Raw genomic sequence first — 21,777 nt, forward strand, 5'->3', positions numbered from 1 at the left:
ATGGAAGTATAATAATGTCACAGAATGACTCACTGGAAAGACCACAACTTCTAAGTTATAAATTACTGTGCCTATTTGCACTCATTTCTGTTCCTTCTAGTGTTCCTTGTATGCTTATATTAAATATATTAATAGAGAACAACTGGTCCATTTTAATTCATTAATTCAATAAATATATTTATCAAATACCTACTGGTTGTCAGGACAACATTAGGGGCTGCTGGCAAAGAAGTTGTAAACACAGAGCCCATGCCCTCACAAAACTTTGTTCTGAAGTAATATTCAGTATAATCTAATATTCATTATACAATGTTTGAAACTTAAAGCTAAAAATACTTTGTCAAATAAAGATATGCTTCCCTGAGGGTGTAACTAACTAATCTTTGAGATAGGGAGCAGAAGAGCAAGCATTATGTTTTATGAGTACTGTTTTTCAAGAAGGAAACAGGGTTATAAAAGGTTTGTGAAAAAGATTTTCATCTTTCTCACTTGATAGATTGAGATAGAAAGTGAGAATACTTTTTAACACATACCATCTATTACTTGGGATTTTCACTAATTCTGAGAAACCCAGATATGTGTTAAAAATGAGTCAGTCTCATTTTTTGCCAATTCAGTTTAACCCAGTCATTAAAAATCCTTAGGCATGGATGCCTGGTGGCGGGGGGGGGGGGGGGGGGGGGTTAGGGGGGTGGGGGGAGGGGGGCTCAGTCAGTTAAGTGTCTGACTTTGGCTCAGGTCATGATCTTCCAGTTCATGGGTTTGAGTCCTGCGTCAGGCTCTGTGCTAACAGCTCAGAGCCTGGAGCCTGCTTTGGATTATGTGTCTTCCTCTCTCTGCCTCTCTGCTACTCATACTTATCTCTGTCTCTGTCTCAAAAGTAAATAAACATTAAAAAAATTTTTTTAATCCTTAGGAAAAATATGCCATACTTCCTACATTTTAAAAATGCACATTTCCACATTTTAGCGTATCTGAAATTGAGATTAGCCTTAAAAGTGTTTCGTATACTTAATCTGTTATTTCAGTGGTACATCTTACAGTTGATTGCTTCCCACAATAGAAAAATTTATGGTACATAAATGAGAACTAAATAACTCTTTTAAAACAGTGACTATTATAGAAAACACATAGCTTTTATTTAAAACTGATGACATAAAAAATTATACGGCCAGAGAAATAATAAAGTGTTTTATTATTTTAATCTAAAATCTAAAGTGTTTTAAAATTTTAATCTAAAATCTTTAATGTTGGAAAATCAAATAAGAATCTCAGTGAGAAGATTGTAATAAGATGTATATCTTTAAAAAAAGATCGAAACTGATATAAACCTGTATAATGAGTTTTGCAAAAGGATTTGTTATATTAACTCATACTGCCATGGAAAATATAAGTAATTTGTGTAAACCAAATTAAGCAATTTCCTACATCAGCCAAGGATTCCATTACTAGTCATTGATCTGACATTTAAATAGTAGGCTAAAGAACCAGTGTCATTGTGAAATGGAATAGTCTACAAGTAAACTTCAATATTGTGTTCTTAATGCCTTTAGTAGATCATGAAAAGAGTTTAGAAAACCAGAAATGCCCTTATCTTATTTTGTAGAAAATGAGAGCCAACGTAACGGATTTGATTTTAGGTAAAGTTTCACCATCTAGACTTAAAATACTACTTTAATGGAAACTCTGAATCTTTATCTACACTTATGGTCAATTCTAAGAAAAATAGCAGTAGGCTGATTCACTTTTGTGTGGCCTCTTATCTCCTCCACGTATACTGTCCAAGCTTGCTTGTTTTTCTAGAAAGAATATGTATTAAAAGGAACGCGTTTTTCACAATTGAGAAAGCATCCTGACTTTTGGAGGGCTGATATCTAACCTTGGGAAAGCTGCTCTGTGAAACTGCTTATCTGTAAGGTACAGGCAAAGATAACCTTCTAGCTTTGTTTTAATAAATAAATGTTACAGAAATGTTATCCTTTTCATGTCAGACATGCAATAAGTGTTAGTATTTATCTATCTGGGTGCTATGAAATTACAGACTGAATTTTTTCATATTTCATGTAGTTATTTTGCCTTCAAATAAACAGGATCAGGCTTGATCAAATCAGTACAGGAAAATAATATTTTTCTGCTATATAAACTATTTTTGCTACATTGTCACAGTGCATAGAAAAGATAAATGTATTTTATTATGTTGTAGAAAAATATCTAGAATTTCTGTAGATAACCTTTAGAAATGCAAGAATTTGTGCAGAAATTTGCTTTTCTTTTTATTTTTCCTAGATATTTCCTACAGTTTCAAACTAAAATTTCACCTGAGCTTAATCCAAGATGTATCAAAACAATGACCAGTAAAAAGATTTATAATTAACTTATCATGTATAATGAAGTTTATTTCTATATGGTCACTTCCAACATAAATACCTCAGTCTTTTCCATCACACCTTTCAAATTAATTTTTTTACTGTTGGTGAATTCTATAAATAGGAGTCATGAAATGGGTAATCAATGAATTTCCAGACAATATAAGCCAAAGAAATATACGGGAGAAGGAAAGAGAAAGAAGAAAGAAGGAAGGGAAAGAAGGTGGAAAACAAGTGAGGGGCAGAGAGAAGATGAGGGAGAGGGAGAGAGAGAGAGAGAGAGAGAGGTTGAGAGAAAGAGAGAAAGGTGGGGAATAAGCAGAGTAAAAAGCCATTGTTCAGCATTGAGTATCTGCTATGAAAGTTTTACTCGGTTATCTTTCAGAAGCAACTATTTTTCTGTCTGATATTTGGTAAGGACTGTTTTAATTTTAAGGCAGTTACAGCCAGAACATAAGAATTTCTGCAGTTTGCCTCCAACACCCAGACCTTTTAGCAGATCTCTAGTCAAGAAGCATCTCCTCAGAGAGGCCTCCGAACATCTCACTGAACAAGGGCAACCGCACTGCTCTCTATTTAACTCCTTCTTGTGTCCGCTTCTCTATATAGCACTGAGCACTACCGGAAAGAATTATGTGTGATTTTGTGTTCTGTCTCCTGTTCTGGAAAATCTAGGGATACCGAGTTTTGTTATTCACTTTTCCACTATATTCCAATACCTAGAACAGTGCTAGATAAATAGTAGGGACTCCGTACAACCCTGGTGAATGAGTACAAGAAAGTGACTGCAGCACAGTCCCGGGAGGAGGAAAACAGCATGAGACGGAGATCATCTAGGCTGAGAAGAGTCAAGAAGCAGCAAAGTTGCAGTCATTCCAGAAGCAAAACAAAATCCACCATTATATTGAAACAGAGGTTTTACCAATTTCTAGAGAGGAAGAATTATAAATTTATATCAGGAACCCCTCTATGTAGTTTTTAATGTATTTTTCTATTTGTTTTTGTGCTTAAACCACTACGGTAATCAATGTACAGTTCTTCTACAAAATGGATCAACCATTTTTGATGAATGTCTTCTGTTGTATTTACAAAGGCATGTATTAAATCATTCTTTCAGACATTGCTTTCAATGCATGTTTGAACTTGACCATAACTTAACAACTGTAGTCATGCCACTGGTGCCCAGAGAAGACAAACCTTTAAAACATGGTACATTAGCAATACCTTCAGAGTGCAAACCAACACACAGATTGTTTTGCCAGTCGGTTGTGAACTTTGACTTGGTGGGACACAGAAAAGGAGTCATTGCCGTGCCTTTTCCTTCATAAACCTCAAGTTGCAATTGAAACTGTTACCAGAACCTTCTTCAAGAGGCTCAGAAAACAAAACAAAGGAGAAGAGAAACATGGCTTTATATGGTTGATCTTTCTCAAGTTTTTACTATGTGCTGAGCATGGATTTACATCCGCAAAATAATCATATATAATTCTCATTAACAATGAGGCTATAAGTTTAGAAATGTAAATGCTCACCCAAGTTCACACACACAGAATGATGAATCTGGGGTTTAAACCCAAACACCATCAAAAGATCAGTGACGAAACCCACTCTTCACAATGTTCCTATCCGGTGTACACACAATTCATTTAAATATTCCACAACGATCTTTAGAACCTTAACAGAAGTCCATGGGGGAAAAAGGGAAGGGGAAACAAAATAGTTACAAACAGAGAAGGAGGGAGGCAAACCACAAGAGACTCTTAAACACAAAGAACAAACTGAGGGTGGATGGGGAGTGGTGGAGAGGGAAAACAGGTGATGGGCATTGAGTAGGGCACTTTTTGGGCTGAGCACTGGGTGTTGGATGTAAGCCAATTTGACAATAAATTATAATAAAAAATATTCCATAATGAATTCTGCAATAGTGATCATCTCTAGTGCATAGTTCTCTTTCTTGTTTGAATTGGATGCTTTTGTTTCTTCAAAGAGTTAATGTACTCCCACAGAACACTGGACATATTTTTAAAGGTCAAAACTAAATTCGAAATACAACTCATTGTAAATAAGTTCGTTGTAGAACCTGGCACTAAAATGAGTTATAAGTCTATTTCTCCTATAGTTTGTACAGAGACCCAATTAATATTGTTTCACTGAATAAGAAGTTACTGCAAAAGAGAATTCAAAAGGCTGTTTGCCTACCTGCAGGTTGTAAGTATGTTTTACATTCTCCGGCATGAGCACAATTTTAAGCAACACTAAACAGGTTCTTTCCCAGCAGAAGCTTCTATTTTCTCAAAATAATAACAGCATTGATTAATTGATGACTCTTTTTTTTAAATCACTCATATTAACAAGACCTATAAATATATTCCCATAAAATGCCATCTATTTCTCTGTATTCTCAAAAATACATTTTTAGAAGCTAGTAGAGAAAATGTTCTTCATACTGGGAAGGTTCCTAGCCCTTTGTTGATATGATACAGTGAAAAGACCACTAAACCAAACAATAAAATTTTAAAAAATAAGGAAAAAATATTGTCTCTGACATCAAATAGAAGTCTGCAGTAATTAGTCTATGCCTCAATTTCCCCCTTTTGTAAAGAGGATAAAACACTGGTGTCACTTTTTTTTCACCTGAATTCCACCCTCTCCCCAGTTCCTCCACTTCTACTTAGAAAATTATAACCAATAAAGTCCAACTGAAATGCTCCCTTTCGTTTCTGTAACAGTCATTCAACCTCACCTCTGCCCTTTGAACTGGATTACAATGGCATTATACATACCTCTCTCTTAAAATATAATATTACATGATAGAACAGAATATAGTATAAAAGATTTTTTTCACATTTATTCCTTGATAGATATAAGCTCCTTGAGGAAAGCAAAACAAACAAACAAAACCCACCATAGAACATATAACTTTAATATCCCTTCACAGTCCCTAACTTTAAGTATTAAAAAAAAAGTACTTATACTAGTTACACTTCTGGAAGTATTAATAGTGATAGTGATAGATGCTGGGTACTAAGGACGGCACTTGTGTTGAGCACTGGGTGTTACATGTAAATGATGAATCAATAAATTCTACACTAACACACTAGATGTTAGCTAACTAGAATTTAAATAAAAACTTGAAACAAACAAAAAAATAATTTTAAAAGTACATCATATTACCATCCTTTTCCTTTCTATGGCAGGGATTTGATTCCTCCCAGAGAGAGGAATGTTAGTGGCTCTCAATAGGTCAGTGACAATACATTACAGCCTCATACAAGTTATGTTTGTTTGTTTTTTAATACCAATGCCAGGTCTCAGAGCAGGACTGTCAAATTAAGGTCATTTCTTTTTTCTTCCTCCCTCCCACCCACCCTTCCTTCCTTTCATTTCTTCCTTCCTTCCTTTTCCCCCTCCCTTTCTTTTTCTTTCTCTTTCTTTCTTCTTTTCTTTTCTTCCTTTCTCTCTCTCTCTCTCTCTCTCTCTTTCTCTTTCTTTTTCTTTTAATGGCAGTGGGTAGGAGGGCAGTCTCTAATGTTTACAGGACTGAAGACCATTGTTATAGGGGACCCATTCACTGACCTGGGTTTGAAGAAGGGCTGGAGCAGAGAGGATGCAGCACAGGTAGATGGTGACAGGTGGTTTAACTGTTGGGCTAGTTAACTGGGCATAATGCTTCTGAAAACAAAAAGGATAATTTTAAATTTTAAATTATTGTTCCATAATTCGTATACCTTTATCTAGGCTTTTAAGAGGATGGAATCAGACTGTCAGTGCTCCCAACTTTTGTTGTGCAAGTTCATCCAGTTCATGCTCAGTTGAGCTGTTCTTCACTAACACACACTTCAATGAGATGTTTTCTCTTTTCACTAGCAATTCCAATAAATGTTTTCTTATAATTGGCAGATTTTTACAAAAAAAATTAATAAAGCAAAAAGTTACTCCCAAAACAAACATTTTAAAATTATTTTATTTGTGGTTTCATATGGTGAACAGGAGTCCTCCCTTCCTCTGCCCTCTGTGCCTTTTGAAATTTGGATACAACCTTTTTCCAACAACAATAAAAAGAAAACATGTTTTCCCTTAATTGTGTCACCCAATCCTTCAGCCATGGTATTGAATGAATTAAGTCCGAGGAAGGCAAACTTTCCTGTTTCATTTTGGAAACCCTGGACTTCATCAGGAACATTTCTCTTAAGGAGATGGGACCGGGCATAAACCTCAGGCACAGTCATGAGTTTCTCTGAGCCCCGTGACCTGCTAGTGCACAACTGGCCATAGTCTTTCCTCTTGGGTCTAATAATATCCTCCATAGGCTTTTACTATCACACTGACAACTTCTTTTTTTTTTTTTTTACACTCGTTTACAAGTACTTTCTCCTCTATTACGTTATCAACTTTTTGAGGAAACAAATATATACCCAGCACCTGGCACACAGACTAGCACGTGTGATTCAGCACCTGCTGCATTCCAAGGTCCACAAATAAATAAAATAAGAAAATTCAGATTTTTTTCTTCATCCTTTTCTTGGACTAACTTACTTTTCAGATTTATAATAAAGGGCATCGAGCAATACACAAATCTGGTCAATTACACATTCTCCTTCTTTCTGATTTGTCTTTATTTTCTTTATCATAAGATTCCACAATTTGGGTAAGAATAAGTTGATTCCCTATCAGATTGTTAGAGTTTATAGTCTATTCAGTGCCCCATTCTCAATCTAGTCATTTTTATTAATATTTCAAGAAAAATAAGAAATACAGGTTTCCATACCAGAAGAACACAAAATGTTAGCTAAAAAAAAATCTAAGACTACTTCATATTTATTCTTATTATGTAAAAAATTAATAGCTGAATGACTACAGAGTGTTGAGTGAAAATGTTTATAAACCAGGACTTGTTATTTTTTTTACCCAGAAATCTTGGTTTTTTTTTTTAATTTCTGAAGAAAAACAAGCATATTACATATATAAGGACTAAGGAAATATACCTATGGGCTCAGGATGAAAATATTTCTCAAAGATATACTAACCATAAAACCACTTAATTATGGAATTGAAAATAAGTAGTTTCTGTGAATGTAATTACAAAATTATTCAAATGTTTAAAAATATTGTAAGAGAAGACATAAATTGCAAAACCCAATAATTTAATAAAAAATTTATTTCACATGTGAGATTAGACTAAGAAAAACAGGAAAAAACAGACGAGAAATACAAAGATGATAACATTTTCCAATAATGAATAAAATAAGAATCAGGTAAGAAGTGAAAGATTAGTATGATACCTTGTCGAAACACTTATGATTAATAAAAAAGAGAAACAAAACGAATGTAATTCTTCTACATTGCTATTGGAAAAAAGAGCAAGAATGAAAAAACTTAGCTTATAAAAATAAAGATACAGGGGCACCTGGGTGGCTCAGTCAGTTAAGCATCCAACTTCGGCTCAGGTCATGATCTCACAGTTCATGGGTTTGAGCCCCACATCGCGCTCTGTGCTGACAGCTTGGAGCCTGGAGCCTGCTTCGGATTCTGCGTCTCCCTCTCTCTCTCTGTTCCTCCCCTGCTCTCACTCTGTCTATCTCAAAAATAAATAAAGATTTTTTTAAAAATTTAAAAATAAATAAGTAAAGATACAAAACACAGGGAACAACAAAAGAGTGTAAGAATCATGAATAAATTGAAATAAGTAAAAACTGATAAATCTGTTACCATACTATATGCAAATGTTTTAATTCCTCTATCAAAGAACAAAGACTCTTAGATTGGGTTAAAAAAAATAAGTCTAACCATTTGTTTCTTTTTAATGTTTATTTATTTTTGAGAGAGACAGAGACAGAATGCGAGTGGGTCAAGGGCAGAGAGAGAGGGAGACACAGAATCCCAAGCAGGCTCCAGGCTCTGAGCTGTCAGCACAGAGCCAGACACAGGGCTTGAACACATGAGCTGTGAGATCATGACCTGAACTGAAGTCAGACACTCAACTGACTGAGCCACTCAGGCGCCCCTAACCATATGTTTTTTAAAACAGACATGTCTAAATAAATTATTTGAAAATTTTTAAAGTAAAAAAATGTGAAAATATATATGTAGAAAATATACAATAAAATAAAATAGGAATCTCAAGGGGTATAGTTGGTAAAGTGGGATTCAAAGGAAATAAACAAGGATGAGATTTTTAAATATTATTTTATATGAAACCTATAGTATGTCTATAACAGTTATCAACCTTTATGAATAATACAGCATTAAATTGAACAAAAAGATTCATAAATATAAGAAATATCTTATATCTTATATATTTATCTTATATCTTTCTTCTTTCTAAGAAAGTAACAGTACACAAACAAGTAGGTGAAAATAAATTAGAATATAAAGGACTAATTATGTGGAAATTAACATTTCAAAAATAAGGAAATCATACACAAAGAGCTTTTGGAGAAAAAAGGAAATGATGCTGTAATTATACAACATTTAGAAAATATTTAAAAAAAACTTTATGTGAAAATATAGAATGTATAGTCAAATTTTCTCAAAAACAAACTCATGGCCTTAAATGCTTTTATTATTAGAAATGTTAGGAGCTAGATAATTAAAATATAAGACAGAAAATGTAAGAAAGGGAAGAAGGAATGTATAAAGATAACTGAATAAATGAATTAAAAACAAAACAGTAATATATAAAAATTTGAGAATACAGATTTTGAATAAAAATAAGTTTATAATAACATGTATAAACTTAAATTAGTGTAATTGAAAAAAGAGAAAAATAAGATAACAGGACTAAAAAAAGGCATAAAATACAGATACAGGGAGTTTACAGTTATTATAAAGTACCACATATACTCTATCATAAATATGCATGATTTTACACATAATCACAAAAATTTAAATTTAAAATATTTTCTTCTACAGTAATTTTAGTAGCCATGCTAAATTTGGTTGTTGTTGTTGTTTTTAGAGAGTGCGAGTGGGGGAAATGGCCAGAGGGAAAGATAGAATCTTAAGCAGGCTCCACACTCAGCACAGAACCCAATGCTGGGTTGATACAACAACCCTGGGATAATGACCTGAGCCGAAATCAAGAGTCAGATACTCGGGTTACCTGCGTGGCTCAGTTGGTTATGATCTCGCAGTTTATGAGTTCGAACCCTGCATTGGGTTCTGTGCTGGCAGCTCAGAGCCTGGAGCTTGCTTTGGATTCTGTGTGTGTGTCTCTCTCTGCCCCCCATCTGCTCACATTCTCTCTCTCTCTCAAAAATAATTTTAAAAAACATTAAAAAAAAGTCAGATAAACCTCCCGATGCCCCCATGCTAACACTTATTGTAACAATATAAGTAATCATAATAACAAATCAGACAGAGAGAGAGATTCTATTCCTATTAAGTAGAAATATTTAATATATCCTTGAGTAAGTATTTTACAGGAGAAGAAGGAAATAGAAAGACATAAAAGTACTATCTGTACATTGCCTTCTTTCTCTTAAAGAAAGACTCATAACAGTTATACTTTCCTCAAATAAATTCAAAGATAAATAAAATTTTAAATAAAACTTCATAAAGCCTGGAAATGGAAATAGAATATGTTTCTCATTTAAAAACTGAATATAACCTTTGAAATAATTTATAATACTATTTCTATTTCCAATCATAGACATGACTGACTTTTTCAGGGCTTACCGCTCAGGTCACAAAACCATGCTATGAAATACAGTGAGTACAATGTATCACACACTCAGGTGCATATTCAGCCATGAGTAGATCTAGACTCTGGGAACTTTGTATTTAGTATTTTCTCACCAGACAGCCAAGACAGCAATAATAAATTGAGGGAAAATATCTGGTCATTAAGAAAACAGACTTTAAAATACACTATAGCATAGGTTTCAAGATTGGTTCTGATTCCCTAATGAATTCATTAGCCATTTAAATGCACTGTTTTCTAAACCTCTTTCAAATGTCTGATTTCAAGTTTTAATTTCTAAATGTTAACTCCATGAATGGGTAGATATTAAACATTTAAAGCAGATATCCAGGGATTCTCCATCCATCCCATGTTTTCCATCTACGAGGCATTTTGGATTCCTCAAAGTTCCATAAGTAATATATAATATGTGACGAAGGTATACAGATGCCAAACCTCTGTCTGCAGAGACAACTTTTTCAGGAGATGGAAAGAGAAACAGAGCTTGTTAAAAGGTTTCCAGGCCTGGGAGTCCAAAAAGTTGGGCTGAAATGTGACCTCTGAAGCACTAAAACCACTGGTGATATTCAAAAGCAAAATGTGGGCTTTAAATAACATTTCACATGCTGACTATAGAAAACGGAAACAACTTCTGGGTGTCCAGGCAGGACATCTAGAAGTCTTTAACTAATGGTAAATCACAAATCTAGTCAAACATGGGGCCAAGAATAAAAATACAGTGACACTGCATTGTTAGGAGGGAAAGTGAGTTTTCTTAAGTCTTTGATCTCCTTGAAGTTTGTTTATTTTCTTGAGTTTTAGAAGCATGCACACCATAGGCATAGCATATTATTCAGGCTTTTTTTCCTGCAAAGTAAGGTCTTTTCATGTTTCAAATATACAAATCAGAGCATTCTTAAAAAGGAACAGCCTTTTAAACCTCATGCTCCAAATAGGTGTAGTTTGCTGAAGCATAGACATAAAGAATTGTCAGATATTAGTGTGGTATCTTCAGGGCTCCTCTTTTCTACGCAGCCTGACTTCAGCCCACCTCCCTCATTATTCTGCCCAGCTTGTGTAGACGGAGTTTCACAGTTGTAGTAAATTTAATTATGTTGCCAGAAGCCATGGTGTTCCCGTTCTGCTCCTCCTCTTCTCTGTTAAATTCTATTTGTACTTAAAGATATAGAAAATCCCAGCTGGAAACAGCCTTCAAATTGTCCCTAGGATGTTTTGTCACTAATTGTCCTTATGTGCTACCAGAACAAATAAATAATTGGGAGAAAAATCAAATAAGTTTATTAAAAAGTTAATCCAAAATGAGTTTGGTTTTCCAATTGCTTTCCTCACTGGTACTACATACTTGTTGCAGAGTCGAGCCACTTTCTTACCGAATCGTGGGCTCAAAGTGAAGAAGTTGAATGGGAAGTCTCAGACTATAGTCGGCCTCCACATTCCTACCTGGCCCCGTGACCCACTGGTCACTGCCTTAGAGCAACCCATCTCAACGTTACAGGGTTCTAGCCCTGCTAGAGAATCTACGTGCTGCTGTCATCCTTACTGCCCTCTGTGACGCAACCATTCCACCGTGGCTCTTGGCCTCACAGGAGACTTCCTCAGTGACCTACCTGACTTTGCTTGTCTGAATTACAGCCCCCTGACCCTGGGACTCAGACTCAACCAAAGGCAATGATCATGGGATCATCAGTCATGGACTGAATATTTGTGTGCCCCAAAAATGCACGCATTGAAGCCCTAACCCCCAGTGGGATGACATTTGGAAATGGGGCATTTGGGAGATTAGTACATTTACGTGAGGTCATAAGGGTGGAGCCCATTATGGGATTAGTCCCTTATAAGAAGAGGAAGAGAGACCAGAGCTATCTTTCTCCCCACTACGTGAAGACACAATGCAAAGCCAGAGAAACTTCATGAGGATCTGAATCTGCCAGCACCTTAATCTTGGACTTCCCAGCCTCCAGAACTGTGAGAAAGAAATGTCTGCTGTTTAAGCCACTCAGCCCATTGTATGTGACTATAGTGGCCTTAGATGACTAGAGAAAAAAAAAAAAAAAAACAGTGAGGCTTCCCTCAGTACCAGCCCAGAGCATTTTTCCTCACTAAGCTTGGGTGCCCTGAATGTGTCCTTCAGTCAGTGCCTTAAAAGCTGAGAGATTTTCCTTATTCTCCCCAGGACTATTAGGTGGGACCTGGTTGTTATTCTCCACATATCCAGCCCATTACACTTCCTCACCAAACCCTCTAATCAAGGATGCCAGGTAGACATGAGTGTGTAAATGATATTCAAATTAATGGTGTGTGTGTATGTGTGTGTGTGTATGTTTTAAGTTGTTCCTTATACTAAAATGGGATATAATAGAATCAAGTAGTTATAAGCTAAGCTGTAGCTTGGAGATCACCTCTGCTGTAATACCTTTATTCCATAGCTGAAGAAACAGAATCTCAAAAATGTTAATAGCTCACCCAAATTCACATAGTTAGGGTAGAAATGAGCACAGGAATAACGCTCTGTCAATCTGTGCTGCTCAGCTCATTTTTATTGTATAAGATGTCGAGAAAAAGGTTAAGGTAAAATTTTAAAATCACACACACATACATATGCCCCATTCTATCCTCTAAGATCTTGGAAACATTAATATCACCGTGCATGCTTAATATTTTGCCACATGCCGCAATGACAGCATGACAAATCAAAACCATAATAGTAACCATAGCTTCATGTTGTTTCAATTTCAATTGTCATTCCCCAAATTAAAAATCTTGCACATCAACTGAAGCAAAAATCAGACAGACCTGCTTATTATGCATTTGTGGATGGGGAGATAAACAAGGCAAGTCATGCCTTAAGCAAAATACGGCCGATTTGGAGAGACTGACAGATGCACAAAGTCTGTGGGTTGGAAATACGTGGGGATCATTTCTAAGGTGCTATGATCAGAAACCAAAGTCTTACGCTGCAACAAAGGAGGTAAAATCATTTCTTTTGGGAAGAATGAAGGCAGATTTCATGTAAGGTATCTCAAATGGTGAGTAGGCTTTAGGTAGAGAGAGACAGAGAAAGAAATGAAAAATGGAGGAAATACTAAGAGCAAGGAGGTGGCTTAAGTAGACAATGACAGGATTCTCCTGAGAGGGCTGACTAGGTCAGTGTTGCAGGGGGTAACGGAGGATGGATGCAGTGGTAGTCACGCAAAGATTTGGGAAGCCTGATCAGAGCCAGCCAGATCTTGGAGGACTTACCACTGCATATTAAGAAGTTCATTTTAATGTAGTAGACAGAGGAGCCAAGAAGAGTGATTCTGAGCAGAGAAATGATCAGGTGTCTGTTAATGACAAAACTACAACAACAACAACAAATAATAAACAATTTTCAGATATTCTCTTTCTTACTCTTCATTTAGATATTCAGAACCTGGGTAATCCAGTTTATCATCAGTTATCAGCGAAACTGTATTGCCAGAGTTATCCTTTCACTGTGATTTGTGATTTGTTTGATCTTTTCAAAATCTGCTGATGTTTTCACTTGTTGGCTGCCAAGACCCTGGCTCCGGCTCTAGTCCTCACTGAACAGCTCCTTGGCTGCCCTTCTCCATTCATCCATCACATGCTTCAAGTCCATCCAAAATACTGCAGCACATCTCACTTTTTCCATTTCTTGTAATGCTCGTGTTACACTGGCCTCATGTACACCTGAAAATTAGATTCAAATAATTTCTGGTTCTGATGCTTCAAGCACTTCAGACCGCCAAGCTTACAGAGTGCCCTCTAAGGCCCCGGTTGCACCCTTGTTGTTGAGACTGGATTTAGGGAAAGCTCATGGTCAAGCTTTAGCCTGATCAAGAATAAGAAGAACAACAGTTGTCCTGGACTTGTCTGTTAAGCTGAGTTAAAGAATATCAGAGTGTTGATTAATATGATATATTATTACTAAAACTGACCTCTATATTACCTGCCTCCTGTCCCCTTATATATTTTTCATAAATGTTAAGCCACCTTATCCAATTATTTAGTATTCTGATGGTAGCTGCTGAAAACAGCAAAGTGTTGTAATTTCATAGAAACATAAGCTTTAAGTGAAATGTGCAAATCCCTGTTTCAACAGACAAATCACTATTTCCACAGATGAATTCCTCTTGAAAGTCACCTGTTTCCTCTCTCTCAATCTTTTCCACTCTCTCTCTCTCTCTCTATCTTTGACTTTCTGTCGGCCTTTCTCTCCCTACCCACATATTTTTCACCTGTTTTCCCTATTTTTCATCTCCAAGCACTTATCCCTAGTGGCTCCCTCAGCAATTTTACACTGAATACTTTCAAAGATCAGAAAACATTCCTTAGAGAAATATGCTCATTTGTGGGATGAAAGTACTGAAGTACAGAGAAGATGTACTTTAGGTTTGTTCGTAAAGGTAGTTCCAAACCTTTATGATGGAAACACAAAACTCCCAATCCTTAGTCCACTAAGAAAATTATAACCCTGGTTTATAATTAGTTTTAAAGAGATCAGGATTCTTCTGTCTTGGAAATAATCTTGGCTTCTGGCTAAGAATCAATCACATCATATCAATTAACTCAAGAACAAAAAAGTCTAAGACCTGACTGGGTCTGCACTTAGAAGAAATCCAGCTGTGGCTCAAGGAACCTCTTCTGGAAATGCACTAGCCTCAGCAGCTACTGCAGAATCCTATCATTTGCTTACATCAGTTTGCACTAAATTCTTAATTTAGCAAATGTCATAGGCATGATGTATGTTAGTTTTCTGTACCAAGAGAGATACTTGCATTCAGTTTAGGAAATAATTTGTTTCTAGACTGCTATTACCTATAAATTGATAATTTTTCCTCTGTGATTTATTATCATTTTTAAATAGCTTTTTTCAATACCATTATAAATTTTTCTTTAATTTCTGAACACTATAGAAATACCTCTCAAGAGTTATTATCATATCTGCATTAAAACCATCTCAGTTATTCAGCCTTTATAGAAATTGACTGAATTTTTGGCATTACCTTTACTGGTAAATAATTGTTTAAGTAATTATGCATAAGAATGATAAAAAGATTTATTACTTATAAAGTAAATTGGAGACAGCTGGTTTTATGGAAAGAGGTCTGGCTTTGGAACTACAAAAAAATGAAGCTGTGCCATTTATTACATCTAGGGTTTAAGCAAATTACTTGATAGCTCTTTACATGAAATATGGGCTGATTACAATACTGTTAAAAATATTTAATATTATGGATGTGTTAGAAATTCCCCAGTTCAGGTATGGATCATAGTATGTGCTCAAAAATATTAGTTCCCTTCTCCTTTCCCAAGATCTAAGAATATTGCACCATTGCAGCGATCCTTTGCACTTAGACTTTATGATTTCCTGGAAGTCACCATTCTTAGTTTCAATAGTTAAAGAAATTATTTGCAAATTGAAAATGAGTCCATTTGTCTCTTTTCGTTGCAAAAGCACTTTGCAAACATATTTTAAAAGAGAAATATTTTAAAGCATATTATACTTTCCTCAATCAAGTAGTAGAGTATTTATGGGGATGCTCTCCTACAAATTTTACTTTACTTAAAACCAAAAGTCCAGGTAGTTTTTCTCATTAAGCTGAAAGAAACTATTGCCTGATTATATGTCTATTAAAGCCTTTGTAGGGACTTTTACAATTATTCAATTAAATTAATAGGTACTGTGTCTCAACTATGTGCAAAATCAGAGTCCCATTTATAAGGCAGTATATTATGAGCACTCATAATGGACTAAAGATTGAATAAAGGAAGGAAAAATCCACTAGAGGAACAAAAAAAAAAAAAAAGGAAAAAAAGAAAAGAAAAACCTTGCATCTATTTCTTTAACAAACTTTCAAAATGTTAATATTTTGCCATCACTTTGGCTATATCACAAAGTAAAAAATGATTTATCTTCTGTTTACCAATGTTTGGTCTTGAACATAACAAAAATTTCTATTTATAAATTTATTTTCAAAATTATTACTCAGTTGTTTAGAAAATCTTGAAAATGTTGGATGTACTAAAGGAAAGGTGAAATCAGATGCACATTGGACTAAGCAACTTAAAATGTTGTCCAAACATTTTAGTTCTATAAAATCTAAATTTATTTTCTCAGAAATCATCAAATGTTTGTTTATGTTGAAAAATCATGAAGCCATTTTCCAATCTCTTTCATGCAATTCAGACTGCTTTTTAAGAACTATTTATTATACTGAAAGACTGAATTTCTTTACTGAAATTAGTAAGTTTTTCTTTTAACAGATCTAGAAAAAATGTAAAATTTAGTAACTAAGGTTGTTAATTTTAATTTGGTTTGAAATGTATGACATTATTTTTGGGAAGAGAGTAAAAATCTGTATAATTTCCCCAAAGATCCTTACCCCCCATGCAAAAAGTAATTTTAGGTAGACGTGTCATTCAAATCAATGCATTCTAAAAATGTAATAGAGGAAAAAATACCATTACATAACTGTGAAAATACCATCTTCTCACCTGATAGGTCAGTTTCATCTATAATCAAAAGGGAATCCATTTAGAGGAAAAAAAAGTCTTTTACACACATAAACTCCTTATTTTCAGAAAATTTAAGTGCAGATAGTTAATAACAAAATTGCTTGAATGGTAATTATAAATTTGTCTTTATGTGTCTGTATGTGACGTATATAGTCATAATTAATTTACTCATTCATAAAATATTTATTGGGAAAATTATATGTGTCAAGCACCATTCTAGGCTTTGAAACCATAGTGTTGACAAGAAAAAGTTTTTGTTCCTGCAGAGTTGACCTTTCAGTGAGAGGCAGCAGATAAGGTAATTTCAAAAGAAAATGAAACAGGTGATGGAGTACATAACGATGGTGGGAAGAAGCATGTTCAGATGAGCTTTCCTGTAATGAGGAGGTGATGGCTGAGCTGAGATATGAGGAGTCAGCCATGGAAAGATTTGGAGGCAGAATTCCTGGAGGAAGGAACAAGTATGAGAAGCACTCAGGGATGATCTTGGAGTCTGCCTGTGGTGGATTAAATTCTTAGACAAATTTCCATTGTAAGGTGGTATCGTTCCCCCAGCCCCCTTGAATCTGAACAGACTTGCAACTGCTTTGACCAAACAAGTGTGTTGGAAGTGAGGCTGTGCCAGCTCCAGGTTAGTCTCTTGGAGAGCAGGCAGCTTCCACCTGGTCTCTTAGAGCTCTTAGAAGACACGTTACCTCTACTCAACCTTCTGGAGAGAAGGCAGGGAGAGGACCCATGACTGCAAGGAGAGGCAGATGGAGAGAGGCCCCACTGAACACAGCCTTATGGCGGCCCATTCTGGGCTCCAGAATGGGCTGGGCTCCAGACATGTGAGCTATCTGTGATCTCCCCAAGGCAGTGGCCAATTGAATACACCATGGACAACAGAAGAATCACCAAGCCAGATTCTACTAGAATTCCTGCTCACAAACTTGTGAGAAATAGTAAGATGGTTGTTGTCTGAAGGCACTAAATTTTGGAGAAGTTTGTTATGCAGTAAGGGGTAACTTGAACAGAAAAAGACCAAAATGTTGAAGCAAAAAGACTGATCTGGAATGGGGCCAGACATTTTATTCTGGGGGTACATGAAAAACAAGATGGGGGAGACAGTATGATTCTGACCTGATGTATATCTTTTAAAGCACAGCCCAGCTACTTGTCAGGTAATAGATTTTAGAGAGGAAAGAGTATAATAAGGAAGAACAGTTTTCAGAAAAGTATTATAGTTATGGGATTATCTCATTTAATTCTCATGAGCTTGAGTTAGTATCTTGTATTGTCTTTATTTTATAAATAAACACACTAAGAAATATAAAGCATAAATCATTTACCCAGGGTTGAATTTTAGAAGTATGGTTGAAAGCCAGGCCAATTCCAAAGCACTTGGTTTAATTAGTTCTGTAAACCAGGGGTTGTGAAAGAGTGGTCTCTGATCAGCAGCATCATCCATCACCTGGTAATATGTTATAAATGCACATTCCTAGGCCCCACCCTAGATCTACCAAATCAGAAACTCTGAGAGGGGGCCCCATGACTGTTTCTTGACAAATGCTACAATAATTCTGATGCAAGGACAGAAATTCTCTCTGTGCCACAAAAAAAGGAAGAGTATTCAGAATTGAGCTGAAAGAACACAACCCTGGGGGGTGCATGGGGGGGTGCCTGGGGGGCTTAGCTGGTTAAGCATCCGACTTTGGCCCAGGTCAGGTCATGACCTCATGGTTCATGGGTTTGAGCCTCACGTCGGGCTCTATGCTGACAGCTCAGAGCCTAGAGCCTGCTTCAGATTCTATCTCCCTCTCACTCTACTTGCTCTCTCTCTCTCTTCTCTCTGTCTCTCTTTCTGTCTCAAAAAAAAAATGAACATTAAAAAAATTAAAAATAAAAGAAGAATTTAGCTTAAAGGTAACTCCTGCATTTGAGGTCCGGCCAAGAGCAAGGAACCAGCACAGACGAATGAAGAGGAGCAGTCAGTGTAGTCAAAAGGAACCCAGGAGACTGTGGTGTCAGCCAAGACAAGAAAATGTTTCAAGAGGGAGAGGTTGTTCCACTGTGTCAAACACGGCTGAACAATCAAGTAAGAGGAGGCTGGAGCATGATTAATGGACTTGCCAGGATAGATAGAAGCCACTGGTTACCATGAAAATGGGCAATTTTGTGGATTGGTGAAGAAAGCCTGATTAGAATAAAATAAAGAATAGAAAGGCAGGAAGGGACACAAAAACATAATCTTTTTGAGAAGTTTTTTTCCTATGAAGTATACAGATATGGAATGATAAAAGGATTAAAAATAAGTGTTGATTTTTTTCTTATATAAAAGATGTTCAGGCATTTTTATAGGCCATTAGAAACCATCCAATATGGGGAGGAACTGAAGTTGAAAAAGCAAATACAATAATCACATGAGAAAAGTTCTTGAGTAGCCAAGAGCAGGTAGACTGTTCGTCCTCAGGTAGGATCACGGACTCTTATCTTTACAGGAAGTGAAGTAAAGTATCTTGGAATCAATGAAGGTTAGTCTGAAGACGGGATGGTGAGGTGAGGTGGGTCTTGTCAGTGTTTGTGATGTATGGTCTAATGGGTCTAAGGTTGTATGTCAGAATTGGTAGTGATGTCAAGGAGAAAAGGTGTAGAATAACTTTCTTAGAATGTGGGAACAGAAACCTAGTAGAAGAATGAAAGACTGCTAGCCAGTGCTGGAGACCATCTGAGATTTGTGATTATTAACTTAATGTGAGACCATTGAGAAGAATTATTTTCTCCAGTGAGTTGAGTCCAAGGCAGGTGCTTTTCTGGGTTAATATAGTAAAGTAAGACAGGAGAAAGACCATTTACAAGAAAGCAATTACAGTGATGGACATGGAACAAAGGACTTCAATGTGAGTAAGGAAGAAATTGAACTATAAAAAGTATGCTGTGCAGTGAAAAAGAGAGTCAAAGGGGCAGGTTCCTGGAGGGATAAGAAATTGTGGGTGTAGGAGTTACTGGAATAAGTAAGCCAGATGGATGGGAAGTAGTGGTTGGAGACCCAGATTCCTGAAACTGAGAAGCTGAAGTTTATACATAGTCATTATTGATTCAGAGTTACAGGAACGACCGTAGGAGTGAGTGACCACGGTGGTTGGAGAAAAAGCATGACTGTAGTAAAGGAAGCCAAGTGTGGAGCGATCAAGATATCAGGTAGACCATAAAGGGGGTAGCCAACAGCAAGAATGTTGACATGAGTAGTGATAAAAAGAAAATCAATGAGTCAGGTACTAAAGTATGTGCTCATGTGTAAATATAAAACACGTTTTATCTCTCTTTTTAGAACATAAAGTTCTTGAAGGCAAGTCCATATTTGGTTAATTTGGTCTTGCCTGTTGTACTGACTATACATTGTTATATTTAGTATATGGTACACTAATGTGATTTGGATAAAGGAACCAAACTAGTTGCTAACTAGTCAGCACGGTAGAAAGGCTTAAAAAATAACATTTATTTAAATCCTGCTAGGCGGAAGGAACTACTAATTTCCTACATATACAATTCTTATATCAGTCTTGTAAGAACACAACTCTATAAATCTGTTTTGGTTTTGCCTATGACTATTCTCAAGAATCACACAAAAACATAGATACAAAAAAGGAAAATGTTGAACTGCTTTTAAGAATTGCCATAGTTTCCAAACTTCCAATAAGGTGAAGCTCCAGGAACCATAGTTAATTTTAGGGTAACTATGTATGTCAGTTTTCCTCATTGATTAAGTATTTGTCCCAGTCATGATTATTAACAATTTCCATTAAAATTAGGTTGATTGGTCTGATGGTATTCTACCTGGTAGTTCTAACTTCTGCCACGGTATCTCTTAACTAGTTGTGTGTAAGACACACATGAAGCACACAGAGGTCTTAAACACTACCAGAACCTACCATGTTTCTTTTCTCAACTATTTTCTGATGTGAGGAATGAACATTTCACTTTCTAGGACAGTTTACAGGGTGCTTTCTGGTAACATTTTAGTGCACTAGGCAGGCAGGAATGGCTGGGGACTATTCACTCCTCATCTTAGGTAATGATGGGAGGAGAGTTGGTATGCCAACCAGGTGTGCCACGGGTGGTGCCTCCGTCTTCAAGATGCATAAATTCCCCAGGACACTGGAAAGTGAGGTCAGCAGAAACTATATAGGGTAATCAGAGGGGGGAGATGCATAAAACGTATGCAAGAAACCAAGGCCAAGCCCTACCATAGGGCAAAGACAGAATAATCTGATTGCTTTTGCTGTACTGTTGTCATTTAATGTATGACACAATCTACAACTATTTATTTTGCTTGTAATGCTTTGTTTATCACTTTTTAATAAATTTTTTCAACAACTGAGGTCAACTGAGATCAGCAAAAGGAAAGTGTATATGAAATAATAAATTAAATACAGAGCTGCTATTCATCAAGAAAGTTTATAAAAAATGTATACAGTATACAAGATCTTTATTGACAGTTGCTACCCACCATAAGGGCCATAATAATATACTTCTGCAAACCAAAAGATATAAAAATGCAGAAGAAGCATGGTCATCTTTTTTTTTAATGTTAGTTTTTAAAAAACTAACTGTGCCAAAAGACAGTATGTGTAGTTGTAGAAGATATGTTTATGGATTTCTCTAGAAGAATGACTTTTTCCTTCAGATAAAATGGAATATTCTCTAAATTAATTTTGCTCGTTTTTTGCATTTTACATTCCAATTTTGTTCGTTTATTTTTAACATACAGAAAATTGAAATGGTTGCTCTTAATGTTTCAGATCCATTAGCAGAGGTAAAACCTTTACAGACATATAAATCATTAAAGGTTTAAAAAATGATTAGCATCATCATGGAGTAAAAATAATGTATTTGGAAGTTCATTCTATTAAGAGTAAACTATCTGATATTATTATTATAAATGCTATTATAAATTCATTTAAAAAGATTAACTTCTATAGAAGATAAAATTATTTGGGTTTTGCAGTAATAATACAAATATTAATTTTATTGGAGCACAGCATAATGGTGCAAATAATATTCTTTACTGAAAAACAAAAGGAAAAGAAATATACCTAGAATTAACTGTAACACATACATAATTCACAATTTTGCTCAAGATTCTGTCAGTCTAAAAACAAACCACAGTTGTTAAAATTTATGCCATTTTTATGTATTTCACAGAGTAAA

At 35.7% G+C, this 21,777-nt stretch overlaps 2 long non-coding RNA genes across 2 annotated transcripts in view; both read right to left on the reverse strand.

Annotated features, from left to right (window-relative positions):
- Positions 1-4,479, reverse strand: part of LOC128315600 (uncharacterized) — a 39,212-nt gene extending 34,733 nt beyond the window's left edge. Inside the window, exon 1 of the long non-coding RNA XR_008298527.1 lies at positions 3,591-4,479. This is a non-coding gene — a long non-coding RNA (uncharacterized LOC128315600). The remainder of the gene's footprint in view (positions 1-3,590) is intronic.
- A 67-nt stretch (positions 4,480-4,546) lies between these two features.
- The window catches only part of LOC113598801 (uncharacterized), a 285,808-nt gene continuing 268,577 nt past the window's right edge, over positions 4,547-21,777 (reverse strand). Inside the window, exons 4-5 of the long non-coding RNA XR_003419528.2 lie at positions 5,943-6,038; positions 4,547-4,650 (exon numbers count right to left, since the gene is read on the reverse strand). This is a non-coding gene — a long non-coding RNA (uncharacterized LOC113598801). The remainder of the gene's footprint in view (positions 4,651-5,942; positions 6,039-21,777) is intronic.

This window comes from Acinonyx jubatus, chromosome B2 (genome assembly GCF_027475565.1).
Source record: "Acinonyx jubatus isolate Ajub_Pintada_27869175 chromosome B2, VMU_Ajub_asm_v1.0, whole genome shotgun sequence".
Classification (NCBI taxonomy): Eukaryota; Metazoa; Chordata; class Mammalia; order Carnivora; family Felidae; genus Acinonyx; species Acinonyx jubatus.